General features: G+C 42.2%; 1 pseudogene; it reads right to left on the bottom strand.

The window, feature by feature from the left end:
* Nucleotides 1-240: 240 nt before the first annotated feature.
* LOC111539178 overlaps nt 241-15,501 on the bottom strand; it is a 65,548-nt pseudogene continuing 50,287 nt past the window's right edge.

The following is a 15,501-nucleotide window of genomic DNA, read 5'->3' as shown; positions in this document are numbered from 1 at the left end:
CTGCAGGGGCCTGATCATGGCTCACTGCAGCCTCAATCTTAGTCTCAAGCATTCCTCCCACCTCAGCCTCCTGAATAGCTGAGACTACAGGTGCATATCACCACACTTGGCTAACTGTGTGTGTGTGTATATATGAGATGGGATCTCACTATGTTTCCCAGGCTGGTCTAGAGCTCCTCAGCTCAAGCAATCCTCCCATCTTGGACTCCCAAAGTGCTGGGATTACAGATGTGAGCCACCATGCCCGGCCCAATCAGTTTCTTAACCATATCTGTCGCTAGTACAATGTCAAGGGTATTTTCTGAAGAATTAATGATCATTTTTAATATTTTCATAAAACTGCATGCACTACGACACTGATTGAAAGCTTCAATAGACTCTCTTGTCTGTAGATTCAAACATTTCCCATATCTAATTGTTGATAAGTAGTAAGGAAAAAAATATGCCAGGCTGAAGAGGAGTTTTTTTGGTTTTTTTGTTTGTTTACTGTGGATATACTTTAGTCTTTTTTGTTTACAACTGAAAACTCTTGGAATTCAAAATTAATATCCTTGCCAGTGAGCTTCTTATAGACACCAGAAAAAGTCTCAACTCTGTGTTCCACAGTGTTCTGCTGTGTTTGTCTGAATGAACCTTCACGAGCTGGCTGCCATCCAGTTTCATGCAGATTCTCTTGTGCACAATTTCACTCGGGAAAACCAAGTCCTCAAGGAGAGGAATATGCATCGCTGTCGGAGTACAACTCCTGGGACGCCTTTGCTTATTTTTTGTATGGCTTTTTTGAGTTGCCTTAGGCAGAATTCTCCTCTGAATAACAAAAACAACATTCTTCCCCACTGAACTTTTTCTCCAGTTCATGTACTAGCCAGATGTGGATTTTCTGGAAACACTCAGTTGAGGAACAGGAACAAAGATGATGATAGCTTTCTGACCACCACCAACTTCAATTTACTTGGCTGCCGTGATATTCAGCTCCCTGAGCTGAGTCTGAGGTCCAAGTTCATCTCCAGCTTCAGAAGTGCCTGGAAGAGCTACTCTCGAACATATTCCAGCTTCTCGCAGCTGGGATTCATGATCTTGGTGCTTGAACTGAACATGGTCTCTTTGCTGAGCTGTGGCTTAAGAAGGGACCCAAGTATTATAAAAGGCTTCTCAAATTCCAGCAGCCTGAAGAGATTTCTTTAAATCCAACATCAGCTTAATCACAAAAATTTCGCAGTTTTGTCATTATGCGTATGTTTAAAAATTATATAAAATTAGGCCAGGCACAGTGGCTCAAGCCTGTAATCCCAGCACTTTGGGAGGCTGAGACGGGTGGATCACGATGTCAGGAGATTGAGACCACCATCCTGGCTAACAAGGTGAAACCCCGTCTCTACTAAAAAATACAAAACACTAGCCGGGCGAGGTGGCGGGCGCCTATAGTCCCAGCTACTCAGGAGGCTGAGGCAGGAGAATGGCGTAAACCCAGGAGGCGGAGCTTGCAGTGAGCTGAGATCAGGCCTGCACTCCAGCCTGGGCAACAGAGCAAGACTCCGTCTCAAAATATATATATATATATATATAAAATTGACAGGAAAGCTCTGTTTTGATCCATAGACTATCACAGCCTATTCGGATGCATTTCTGAATTATGTGTATAGTACAACCAATTCCATGTACAATTTTCCTTGATAGGTTTCAAATTTAGTTTTAAAAAGTTGTTTTACCCTGACGTCATGTTTTTCCAAAAATTGTAAATGTATTTATTACCTTAAATAATTTTATCTTCAATGTTGATCTTTCTAACTTAATCTACAACATCCATAATAATGTCAGATGTTTCACCATTAATAGAACAAATTTCCAAATTTAGTTTGTTTTCAATAATTGGGTGAAAAATTCAAACCCTTATAGATATTACCTAATTCTAGAAGTTAACTTTTCTATTTGAACCATCTCAGAACATGGATATAAAGCTGGCACCCATTTAACTGTCTGCAAATTTCTTTTTTATGGAGACAACACACTAACAGCTATCGTATTACTTTTTGTATTGCACAAGAAAACTTGGTATAAACAATGAGCAAACTGAATTTAGAAGAGCAGTCACTTGATCTAGAAGAAGAGTCATAATTCGGCCAGGTGCGGTGGCTCACGCCTGTAATCCCAGCATTTTGGGAAGCCAAGGCGGGTGGATCACGAGGTCAGGAGATCGAGACCATCCTGACTAACACTGTGAAACCCCGTCTCTACTAAAAATACAAAAACAAAATTAGCCAGGTGTGGTGGCGGGTGCATGTGGTCCCAGCTACTCAGGAGGCTGAGGCGGGAGAATGGCGTGAACCCAGGAAGCAGAACTTGCAGTGAGCCAAGATCGTGCCACTGCACTCCAACCTGGGCGACAGAGCAAGGCTCTTGTCTCAAAAAAAAAAAGGAAGAGTCATGATTCACAGAGGGATAGACAAAAGCACCTACGGCCATGGCACATGTTAATTTATCATTGTAAGTCACAATCTTCAAATAACTACCAAAACTGGAAGCAGATCCTGATGCTCCCATAGACTTGTGCCTTCTGGTTTTCAAGTGGTCAGTGATAATATTATGCCCTTTCCCATACCTATGATAAAGCTATCATAAAGTCAATAAATATCTTGCACAAGTTAACCTTTATCATCAGCTTTCTTGTGTTTGTGTGTGTGTGTGTGTGTGTGTGTTTCTTTTTTTTTTTTTTTTTTTGGTTTTTGTGTTTTTTTTGTTGTTGTTTGTTTTGTTTTGTTTTGTTTTTTTGAGACTGAGTCTCACTCAGTTCCCCAGGCTGGAGTGCAGTGGCGCAATTTCGGCACACTGCAACCTCCGCCTTCCCAGTTCAAGTAATTCCCGTGCCTCAGCCTCCTGAGTAGCTGGGTTTACAGGCATGCGCCACCACGCCCATCTAATTTTTGTATTTTTAGTGGAGACGGGGTTTCACCATGTTGGCCAAGCTGATCTTGAACTCCTGATCTCAAGTGATCCACCTGCCTCGGCCTCCCAAAATGCTAGGATTACAGGCATGAGCCACTGCACTAGACCTATCATCAGCTTTCTTGAGAAATTAACATTTGTTTGCTAATTTTTCAACAAACAAGCACATTTTTTAACTCATTGATGTTAAAATAACATTAAAAGTCATTGCAAAATAGAAAAAATATTACTAAACAATGAAACAAATAGTTGCAGATTTCACCACACAGTAATTGACAAAACCACTGTGGCAAGAACATTCAGATTATTTTCTATTATAATACAAGCAATATGGAGGAAATCAGTGCACTGCATAGAGAATATAATGTGTACTACCACCCAAGACCAAAAGAATTTGCAAGCCCAAGCTGCTCTTCCCTAAGCATCCAGCTTACTGCCCTTGAGGACAGGTATTAGTTATTTTATGCCAGGGTCCAGACAAGAGAGTCATCATGGCTGGATGACTTTTAGATTTAACTAGGGACTAAACTCAAGCGTCTTCACTACATATGTTTCTCTCATATGACCAGAGTTGTCTATGGCAAAAGGTGGAAATACAAAGTAGAGGTCTACCAAACCCATTTCCATGTATTTTTAATGTCACTATTAATAACATTTTATTAAAGATAAAGAAACCAGGGTAAATGCTAAACCACCCAAGAAAGACAACAGGCACAAATTTAGACCCTCTTCTACAAACCAGAGCACATGATCATCAGAGAGACAGGGGCCTCTTGGCCTGGCCTATCAGAGCTCTGCAGCCTCCTGGCCACAATGATTGGTTCCAAGTTGAACACATGACTCTTGTTGAACCAATAAGAATCAGCTCCAGATCTTTTGCTGGGAATCTTTTTTTTTTGTTTTTTTTGTTTGTTTGTTTGTTTTTTGAGACGGAGTCTAGCTCAGTTGCCTAGGCTGCAGTGCAATGGCACCATCTTAGCTCACTGCAACCTCCACCTCCTGGGTTCATGCAATTCTCCCACCTCAGCCTCCCGAGTAGCTGGGATTACACTCAGCTTGGATTGCTTCCTGAGCAAGGCCCAAGACAGGAATGAAAACGTGTTTGTTAACCCATCTTATGATGTACACAATGCTTTTCATAGTGCAGCTATCACTCCAAGCCCATTTTAAAGGCTTGAGCAGTTGAAAAGGACAAAGAGATGATATGCTGGTCAACAAATCTCAAATATTTATCTAGCAGGGATGGTTTAACATACACAAGTAAATAAATGTAACACATCACATAAACATATGATCATCTAATAGATGCAGAGAAAGCATTTGAAATCCAGCATCCCTTTATGATAAAAACTCTCAACAAGCTAGATATAGAAGGGACCAACCTCAAAGTAATAAGAGCCATATATAACAAACCCACAGCCAACATTATCCTGAATGCGGAAAAGTTGAAAGCATTCCCCATTAGAACAGGAACAAGGAATCCCACTTTCACCACTCCTGTTCAACATAGTTCTGGAAGTTCTAGCCAGAGTTAATTAGGCAAGAGAAAAATAATGGGCATCCAAATTGGAAAGGAGGAAGTCAAACTATTGTTGTTTGCAGATGAGATGATTGTATATCTAGAAAATCCTAAAGACTCCCCCAAATAATCTTAGATTTGATGAATGAATTCAGTAAAGGATCAGGTTACAAAATCAATGTATACAAGTCAGTATCACTGCTATACACCAACAACAACCAAGCTGAGAATCAAATCAAGAGCTCAATCCCTTTTTACAGCAGCTGAAAAATAAAACAAGAAAGTAATGTAGGCCTGGCACAATGTCTCACGCCTGTAATCCCAGCACTTTGGGAGGCCGAGGTGGGTGGAACACGAGGTCAAGAAATCGAGACCATCCTGGCCAACATGGTGAAACTCCATCTCTGCTAAAAATAAAAAATTAGCCAGGCGTGGTGGCACATGCCTGTAGTCCCAGCTACCTGGGAGGCTGAGGCAGGAGAATCGCTTGAACCCGGAAGGCAGAGGTTGCAGTGAGCTAAGATCTCGCCACTGCACTCCAGCCTGACAGAACGAGACTCCATCTCAAAAAAAAAAACTGAAGTAAAATACCTGAGAATACACTTAACCAAGGAGGTGAAAGATCTCTGCAAACTGCAAAACACTGCTGAAAGAAATTATAGATGACCCAAACAAATGGAAATGCATCCCATGCTCATAGATTGGAAGAATCAATATTATGAAAATGACCATACTGCCCAAAGCAGTCTACAGATTCAGTGCAATTCCCATCAAAATACGAACAGCATTTTTTACAGAACTAAAAAAAATTCTAAAATTTATATGGAATCAAAAGAGAACCCAAATAGCAATGTGTCCTGACCTGCAGGACAGTCGACATGGACCCTGGAAGGGGGAGTGGGAATGGAGGAGACAAGAAAACACGAGAAATGGAGACAAGACAAATAGCCTGATCAAGTCTCGTTTAATGGTGGCGGTGCAATGCCTTATATAGGCTGGCAGGGGAAGAGGTTGGGCCAGGGTGGTGACGGGGGGCGGGGGGGGGCGGGTTTTCTCAAATTACAATTGCACATGCACCGTTAATTGGTATTTTTCCCAGGCACGGAATTGCGCCTGCGCTGTAGGCTGCATATCTTCCTGGGCACGAAAAAGTTTGCACGCGCGCGGGAAAGGTTGGCACGCGCGGGAACAGTTCAGGCGCGCGCGAGAAAAGTTTAGGCGTGCGCGGGAAAGGTTGTTAATGAAGAACCCGGAAATGTGCCATCTTGTCTCCGCTTTGCAGAGATCAGGCAACAGAGGTCGGCTAATTCTGGGCCTCATGGCTCCGGACAGGTCCCCCTTTTTTTATATATATAATTGTGGCTAGAAGATTGTCCCTTGGGAACTGCGCCTGTCTTAGGTTGGAGTAATACATCTCATCACTGGTACCCATCATGGGATTAGGCAGTAGCTTATGACAGCCCTCCTGTCTTAGGTTAGTGAGAGATGATGCTCTCTTACCCGTCATTGGCTGTCCAGTTCAGCGCATAGGGAAGGTGGTCATAATGGGTGTGAGTATGAACCACCGCGATCTTCTTGTTCTAGGCGATGATAATGGACCTGTATAGGTTTCGCTTGGATAGCCTCGACTTGCTGCTTAAGGAATGTTATGAGCTTATTAAAGACCAAAGGTCCTACAGAGAGTAAGAGCAATAGGCAAAGCAGGGGGCCCAAGAATGGCATAAGATGGGGAAGGAGTCCATGGAACCCAGGCCAAAACGGGTTATCGGTTATTTCTTTTCGTCGTTTCTCTAGGTCTTCTTGTAGACGCCTGATTTTATCTCTGACAATCCTGGATTTGTTGGCATAGAAACAGCACTTCTCCTGTAAAGCCAAGCAGATGCCTCCCTGTTCTGCAGTTAGTAAATCTAGGCCTCTTCTATTTTGGAGCACTACTTCTGCCAGAGAATCTACCTGATCTTGTAAATCTTGTATAGTACTTGAGATGGCCTGCATATCTGAGATCAACTGGCGAGACAATTTGGTGTATTGAGTGACAGAGACCCCTAGACTTGTAGTCCCAGTTATTACAGCAGTAGTGATGCCTAATCCTACAAGTAAGGGTATAAATTGTATTGCCCTTTTGTTTCTTCCTAAAAAGTGATCTATAGCTGGGATAGGTACAGGTTCATCTCTGGGAATAATGTCTATGTCTGGCAAAGTGTGGCTAAGACACAGCATCCTGTCCAGTTAGTAGGTAAATAGGTATAAACCCTATTATTGCCACATATAAAAACTGAGCTGTTTGGGGCACACAACGATTGGGAAACATTTGCTATGGTGGAACAATTATTGAATTCATTGAATCCTACATCGAGGTCATAAGTGTTATTAAGGGGAGGGGAGTAGATGCAAGAGGAACTAGGAAATTCTAAAGGCTGTACTTTAAGGGGAGGAATTATGGTGCAAGGGGTATTGGATGTATAATTTAAGTCATTGCTGGGTATGGCAAGAGGAACAGGATCTCCTGATTGCAGACACAGCCAGCAGTCATTAGCTAGACTAGAGTTGGAATTGTTAAGCAGGTTATGAGTAGCAGTGAGGAGGTCAAAGGTCTGGGCATCAATTTTCTCTTTCCCTCGGGCTTTGGGCAAAGCTAAGGGGTGGTAGTGAATTTCCGGGTACAGGGACCTTTGCAACTCTTCAAGTTTTTTGTATACCATAATTTATCAGACCTTGTCTTGTGGTCCTCCTCCGTCAGAGATGTGAAGAGGGGGGCGAGTATTCCAGCAGACAGGCTGTCCTACAATTCCAGTACAGCCAGCTGATATAAGGTTATTGGTATTTCCTAAAACTGTAGGGACATTACTGGCCCCTATGGTAGGGGTTCTAGATCTTGTTAAGATAGCAGTATAGTATGTTTTACCGCCAGAGGTACATTCTTGATAAGTAGTATAGCAGGAACTATGCATAGCAGTCTTAAATGTGTCACAAGGGCAGGTTGTGGTACCCCCTCCGCTAAATATTCTTGGGGTTGACACACACCTCCACTTAAAGGAGTTACTAGGCAGGTACACTGTGTGAGCGGAACAGGACACAGTTGAGAGGTACTTAATTGGAGGGGAGGTCACATATCCCCCATAACAATCACAGGGCTTACCATATCATTGTCGTATATATTTACTGGCCTCATGGGGATTACCGAAGCCGGCATAAACCTGGAGTGCTTGGCAAATCAGCACCATGGTCCAGAGGAGCTTGTAATTGGAGTTCATCTCTGCAATAGAGGAAAAGAGTACTGTCAGGGAGAAAATTACTCCCTGGATTGGCTATTGTTAGGTACCTGTCTTACCAGTCGCTCTGGTAGCCATCTGGCTGCATCATGAGTTTGAGAAAAAACACAAACTGAGCCTCTTCCCCAGATTAACACTGGGTCTGGACCATGCCATGTGTTGTCTAAGGGGTCTTTCCACTTAACCATGGCAAATTGTTTTTTGGACTTGGAATGCCAAAATCGATCGGCTGCTGATCTGTTCAGATTATCCAAATTTAAAAAATTTAAAATAAAAAGTGCGTGATTAAGGATATTTCTAGGGATGCCCTTAGTAGGGTACCATTCTCCCTTTTTTATTTTGTCAATGGTGGTTTTTAAGGATAGGTGTGCTCTTTCAACTATTCCTTGTCCTTGAGGGTTATATGGAATTCCAGTAATGTGTTTTATTTGTAATTTAAGACAGAAGTCTTGAAAGTCTTTGGATGTATAGCCAGGACCATTGTCTGTTTTTAGTTGTTTAGGCTTTCCAACTATGGAAAAACAGTGTAGTAAATGAGCTATGACATGTTTGGTAGCTTCTCCTGTTTGTAAGGTGGCTAGTATAAATCCACTAAATATATCTATACATACATGGATGTATTTTAAGTTAGCGAATTATGAATAATGGGTGACATCCATCTGCCAGATCATGTTGGGAAGTAGTCCTCTTGGGTTAATTCCTAAGTGAGGGACTGGCAGGTGTGTTATACAGGTCTGACATTGTTTAACTATTTGTCTTGCTTGTTCTCTAGTTATTTTAAACATCAGTCTCAAAGTTTGAGCATTAAGATGGTGTAAGGCATGAATAGCCTGTGCTTGGGCTAGGTTTGTATTTGTAGCTATGGCTACCGTCTTGGTTGCCATATCAGCCAGTTGGTTGCCCTGGAATAGAGGTCCTGGTAATCCTGAATGAGCTCTAATGTGTCCAAGAAAAAAGGGAGTTGATCTGTCATGTATTAATTGTTGGCATTGTAAAAATAACTTGGCTGTGTCTGACACATGTTTGATTTGTGCTACGGTCTCAAGTAAAGGTATTGAGTGAGCTAAGTATGCACTGTCAGTATAAATATTAAGGGCCTGATCAGGGAAGGCTGACAGCACTGCAATTAGGGCCTGCAATTCTACTAGCTGAGCCGAGGTATGGCTGGTTTTGAATTTAACAGTGGTGTCAGCAAAGGTATATGCAGCAGTTCCTGTAGACGACCCATCAGTGAATACTAATAAGGCGTTGTCTAAAGGTGTTTTACTGATGACATGAGGGAAGACAAAAGCATGTAGTTTACAAAATTGGATAAGCTTATTTGGCGGGTAATGGTTATCTAAGTTACCGGCATAAGAGGCGCAAGCAATAGGCCACGTTTCAGTGTTTTGCATTAGCCAATGGATTTGTGGCTTAGAATAAGGTTGTATGATCGTAGAGGGTTCAATTCCAAAATATTTTTTGCTATTGTCTCTACCTAAGATGATTAAATCTGCTATGGCATCATAATAGGGGAGTAATACCTTTTTGGGAGATGAAGGCAAATGGACCCACATAATAGGGTTATTTTGCCAGAATAAACCAGTAGGTGTCAGTATTGTGTTAAAGATTAAAAAGGTTAATGACTGTGAATAGTCTATGTTAGTAACAAATTGTTCAGCAATGGCCGTCTCTACCCTATTAAGTGATAAAAGAGCTTCTTTTGATAACGACCTAAGGGACTTAGGGTTGGGGTCACCTCTCAGGGCGTCGAATAAAGGTTTTAAGTCTCCCGTGGTGAGTTTTAAGTAGGGTCGAAGCCAATTTATGTCTCCAAGGAGCTTTTGGAAATCATTGAGGGTTTGTAACTTATCTTTACGGATAACTGCCTTTTGATTAGTAATTTTAGGTCCATTTGTTTGAAAACCTAAATATGTGTAAGGGTCTTGTAGTTGTATTTTTTCTGGAGCTATTTGTAACCCCGCTGTGGTTAGTTTTTGTTTGAGTTGAGCAAAACTTGTTCTCCTATTTGTCCTGCTATAAGAATGTCATCCATATAGTGTATAATATACATTTGTTTCCATGTCTCTCTAACTGAGTGTATGGCTGTAGCCACATATTTTTGACACAAGGTGGGACTGTTGGCCATACCTTGAGGTAACACTTTCCATTGGTATCGCTTCATTGGTTCTCTAAAATTTATAGATGGTAAGCTAAAGACAAATCGTTTTTGGTCAGTAAGATGAAGGGGAATTGTAAAAAAGCAATCCTTAAGGTCTATGATAATTTTAAAATATCTTTGAGGGATTGCAACTGGAGAAGGTAGCCCTGGCTGTAAGGTGCCCATAAGGACCATAGTAGCATTTATTGCTCTTAAATCTTGTCAGAGTCTCCACTTTCCAGATTTCTTTTTTATGACAAATATGGGGGTGTTCCAAGGAGAGTTGCTTTCTGTAATGTTTCCTGCCTCTAATTGTTCCTGCACTAACTGTTGGGCAGCGGCAAGCTTCTCATTGGTTAGTGGCCATTGATCAACCCAAATGGGTTCATCTGACTTCCAAGTGATTGAGTTAGCACTTTTTTGGGGTGCAGGCATGTCAATGGCCACGGTTAAAAATTTCCAAGCCCCCTTTTATCTAATTTTCCTATGGCTGGGATTGGCTGTAAAATGCCATCTTCTCTTTTTCCTAACCCTTTCCCAGGGTGGTAGCCCTGAGCCAACATTTGTGCAGTGACTATATCATTTGGGCTACACATCATGACCCTCATTTGGGAGAGAAGATCTCTACCCCAAAGGTTAACACGCAAATCAGGGATAACAAATGGCTTAATGAGACTAGAATTACTTTCTTGATCTCTCCAGGTGAGATATTTGGAACTTTGTCTAGGGTTATTACTTTGTCCGATTCCTCGTAAATTCGTTAAGGTCTCTGAAGTGGGCCAACTGGCGGGCCAATCTTGTTGTTTAATAATTGTTACATTGGCCCCTGTGTCTATCAGTCCTGTAAACAACTTTCCGTCTAGCCATAAGGCGAGAGAGGGTTTTTGATTAGTAATGGGCTGTACCCAGTAGATGTCTGAGGATCCGAATCCTCCCTTTCCCCTTAGGGGCTATTGGACTTTATTAGCTGTTTTTAGCTATGGTAACAGGAGTAACTGCGCTATTCTATCCCCTTGAGGAATAATAATGATGTTGTCAATAGCCTTGGCCATGATTTTGATTTCTCCTATATAATCACTATCAACTATTCCCGGAAAGACCTGTAGGCCTTTCATGGTGACGCCGCTTCTCCCTAGGATTAATCCAAACATGTTTGAGGGTAGGGGTCCATATACCCCAGTACCTAAGGCTTGGGGTCCCATTTCAGGGGTTAATACTGTGTGGGAGGTGGAACAGAGGTCCAATCTTGCACTTCCTGGGGTTGCTCTGCTAAGTTGTGAAATGGATTGTTGTTGGTTGGTACAAAACTGACCACCCCATAAGCTTGTTTTGGGGCCTGGAGCCGGCCCCTCAATCCGTTTCCCTGTTGAGGTGTTAGGGGATTTCCTTGATTGTCAGTTTTAGATTTACATTCGTTGGCCCAATGTTTTCCTCTTTTACACCTAGGGCAGAGGCCTGGAGCTTTTGCCTCTAAGGTCTTAGCTAGCTCTCCCTTACAATCCCTAGCGAAGTGTCCCATTTTTCCACACTTGAAGCATCCCTTGCTATTCTTATTTTTACTAGCGAGGAAGTCTTTTATGGTTTGTCCACTAAAGGCAGCAGCCATAGCCAAGCCCTGTTGATATGAGGGCCCTATGTCTGAACAGAGGCGGATGTAGCCTGTTAAGTCTGTTTTCTTTCTATAAGGTCTGATTGCTGCCTGACAAGCCGGGTTAGCGTTTTCGTAAGCTAGCTGTTTTACATAATCCACCCCTGCCTCGGCATTTCCAAATATTCTGCTGGCCGTGGTTAAAAGTCTATGTACAAAGTCTGCAAAGGGCTCATCAGGCCCCTGTTTGACCCCCATGAGCAAGGCTCCTGGATCCCCCTTAACAGGGAGTTTTCTCCAGGCTTTGGTAGCCGCTGCTTGGATTTGAGAAAACAGTCCGGGATTGTACTGCATCTGAGCATTGGTTTCTGTGTAGTTACCCGAGCCAGTTAGCATATCAAAATCCCAACCATTTCCGGCTTGTTGGTTTCTCTTGGCCGTATCTCTACAATTTTCATAAAATTCTGACTTCCAAATCAGATGGTCGCCTCCGGAAAGAACTGCTCTAACTAAGGTATTCCAATCTATGGGAGTGAGCCAATTTTCGGCCACAGATTCGACTATGGCCAGGGTGTACGGGGCAATAGCTCCGTATTGCGAGACAGCGGTTTTTAGTTCTTTTATTACAGTAAATTCAAACCCATTGTGGTGTCTCCAGGCCCGGCCCTGCGCATCTGTAGTTTCAGTTACTGGAAAAACGTCTCGAGGAGAGGAATCCTCCCTATCCCTACTACCAAGCGACCTTCCTTTTGGGACATGCTGTCCGGGTCTCTGAGGGTGAGCGTGTTTCTCTATTCCTTTAGGGTATTGAACGCTCTCACTTCCCGTCCTTAATTTCTGCAATCTAGTGATTAAAGACTGATGTAGTTCCTCGAGCTTTATTTGCTCTTCAAGTTGTGCAATCTTTTCTCTAAGCTCCTCTTTTGGGTCTATTACTGCCATAACTGCGGGGGCAGAAGCCTTATTATAGGGAGGGGGATAAGTAAAAGTTTGTGGACAGTCAGAATTATGATATTTTGATGCCTCTTCCTCTAAATTATCCCACTCTACTTCTGAAGGGTTAAGGTTATTTTTACTTTTGTTTTCATTAGTTGTATGTAAAACTGGGCATTTTTTGGCCTTTTCCTTATTTGATGTTTCTATATTTGTTATGGAGGGGACCCCAGCCTCTTCCTCGTCGCTTTGTAGCGATATAAGGTCTATTTCTTTGTTAGGTGTGGATTTTTCGAGGTTGGTTTGGGAGCTGCCTCTTAATATTTCCTCAGTCTGAGTAACCACCGCCATTACCTCAGGATCTTTTTCTTTTTCCTTTTTATCTATTATATCTTTGATCAGATTCCAATAAGAAAAGGCTGTTTTCGGAACCTTTTCTGGTCCAAAAGTACTATAGTAATCTTGAAAAGAATCTCCCACCCTACGCCACCTCTTTATGTCAATGGTTCCCTCTTGTGGAAACCAAGGGCAGGTATCTTTTACAAAAATCAAAAAATTTAAACAAATCATTACTTTTAACCTTTACTCCTCGTGCTTTTAAAGCCTCTTTTAATTGCCCTACATAAATTTGATGCTGGCTTAATTCTTGTCCCATAATCAGACACTGTTATTTACCTCTGGTTCCAACACGGCAGGTTCCCGCGACGTCCGGAGGAATTTCTTCCACTTTTACTTTCGGCCGACTTTAGTGCCTTCTTCCTCACTGTTTCCCCCATGTCCAGGTCCCGTTCGGGCGCCACGTGTCCCATCCTGCAGGACAGTCGACACGGACCCTGGAAGGGGGAGTGGGAATGGAGGAGACAAGAAAACACGAGAAATGGAGACAAGACAAATAGCCTGATGAAGTCTCGTTTAATGGTGGCGGTGCAATGCCTTATATAGGCTGGCAGGGGAAGAGGTTGGGCCAGGGCGGTGACGGGGGGGCCGGGTTTTCTCAAATTACAATTGCGCATGCGCCGTTAATTGGTATTTTTCCCGGGCACGGAATTGCACCTGCGCTGTAGGCTACATATCTTCCTGGGCGCGAAAAAGTTTGCGCGCGCGCAGGAAAGGTTGGCGTGCACGGGAACAGTTTAGGCGCCCGCGGGAAAAGTTTAGGCGTGCACAGGAAAAGTTTAGGCGCGTGCGGGAAAGGTTGTTAATGAAGAACCTGGAAATGTGCCATCTTGTCTCCGCTTTGCGGAGATCAGGCAACAGAGGTCGGCTAATTCTGGGCCTCATGGCTCCGGACAGCAATGGAAATACTAAGCAAAAAGAACAAATCTGGAGGCATCACATTACCGAACTTCAAATTATACTACAATGCTATAGTTATCAAAATAGCACGGTACTGGTATAAAAGTAAGAACATAAACTAATGGAATAGAATAGAGAACCCAGATATAGAGTCAAATATGTCCAGCCAACTGATCTTTGACAACGCATACAAAAGCATAAATTGGGGGATTGACACCTTATTTAATAAATGGTGCTGGAAAAACTGACAAGCCACAAGAATTAAACTGGATCCTCATCTCTCACCTTACATAAAAATCAACTCAGGATGGATCAAAGACTTAAATATAAGACCTCAAACTATAAAAATTCTAGAAGACGACATTGAAAAAACTCTTCTAGACATCAGGCTAGGCAAAGAATGCATGACAAAGACCCCCATAAGCAAATGCAACAAAACCAAAAATATATAAAGGGGACCTAATTAACAAAAAACCATCTGCACAGCAAAAGAAATAATCAGCAGAGTAAACAGACAACCCACAGAGAAAATATTTGCAAACTACACATCCAGCCAAGGATCCAGAATCTGCAAGAAACTCAAACAAATCAGCAAGAAAAAAATAATAACAATAATCCCATTAAAAAATGGACAAAGGACACAAATAGACAATTCTCAAAAGAAGATAAATAAATGCCCAACAAACATATGAAAAAATGTTCAACATCTCTAATCATCAGGGAAATGCAAATCAAAACCACAATGAGATACCACCTTCCTCCCGCAAGAATGTTGACTATTAAAAAGTCAGGAAACAATAGATGTTGGTGTGGATGCGGGAAAAAGGGAATGCTTATACACTGCTTGTGGGACTGTAAATTAGTACAACCTCCATGGAAAGCAGTATGGAGATTCCTCAAAGAGCAAAAAGTAGATCTACCATTTGATCCAGCAATCCTGCTACTGGGGATCTACCCAGAGAAAAAGAAGTCATTATATGAAAAAGACACTTGCACACACGTGTTTATAGCAGCACAATTCACAATTGCACAGGTGTGGAACCAACCTAAGTGGCCATCAACTATTAAATGGATAAAGAAAATGTGGTATAGATACACCATGGAATACTACTCAGCAAGTAAAAAGAATGAAATAATGTCTTTTGCAGCAACTTAGATGGAACTAGAAGACATTATTCTAAGTGAAATAACACAGAAGTGGAAAACCAAAAACTGTATGTTCTCACTTATAAGTGGGAGCTAAGCTATGAGTATGAAAAGGCATACAGAGTGACATAATGGACGTTAGGGACTCGGAAGGGCGAAGGTGGGAGGGGAGCTAGGAATAAAAAACTACATATTAGGTACAATGTACACTACTTGGGTGACACAGGTGCACTAAAATCTCAGAATTCACCACTAGATAATCCATCCATGTAACCAAAAACCACTTGTACCCAAAAAGCTATTGAAATATAAATAAATGAGGTAATGAGGAGGAATAAATTAAACAAAATATTCAGAACTTTGAATCGTGTGTGTGTGTGTGTATAGCACTTAGTGAACCCAAATAACTCTCCACTCTCCTGGATGCCACGCAAAATAAAAACAAAGAAGAAGAAAAGATCTTTGGCTTTTAAGGAATTTAAAGGCAGAGTTGAGCGCGTGAGACAGAGAAAGCATGGGAGCTGGACTCGCTTTATAATAACTCACTCATGTGATAACTAACCCGCCTCTGCAAGAAGGACATTAATACATCCATGAGGGCTCCACCCTCATGACCCAATCACTGCTTATTAGGCCCCACCTCCCAATGCTGTTGCATTGGGGA

The sequence above is a fragment of the Piliocolobus tephrosceles genome, chromosome 3 (assembly GCF_002776525.5).
Source record: "Piliocolobus tephrosceles isolate RC106 chromosome 3, ASM277652v3, whole genome shotgun sequence".
Taxonomy (NCBI): domain Eukaryota; kingdom Metazoa; phylum Chordata; class Mammalia; order Primates; family Cercopithecidae; genus Piliocolobus; species Piliocolobus tephrosceles.
The sequence above is the reverse complement of the archived record's forward strand: the minus strand, read 5'-3'. Positions and strand labels throughout refer to the sequence as shown.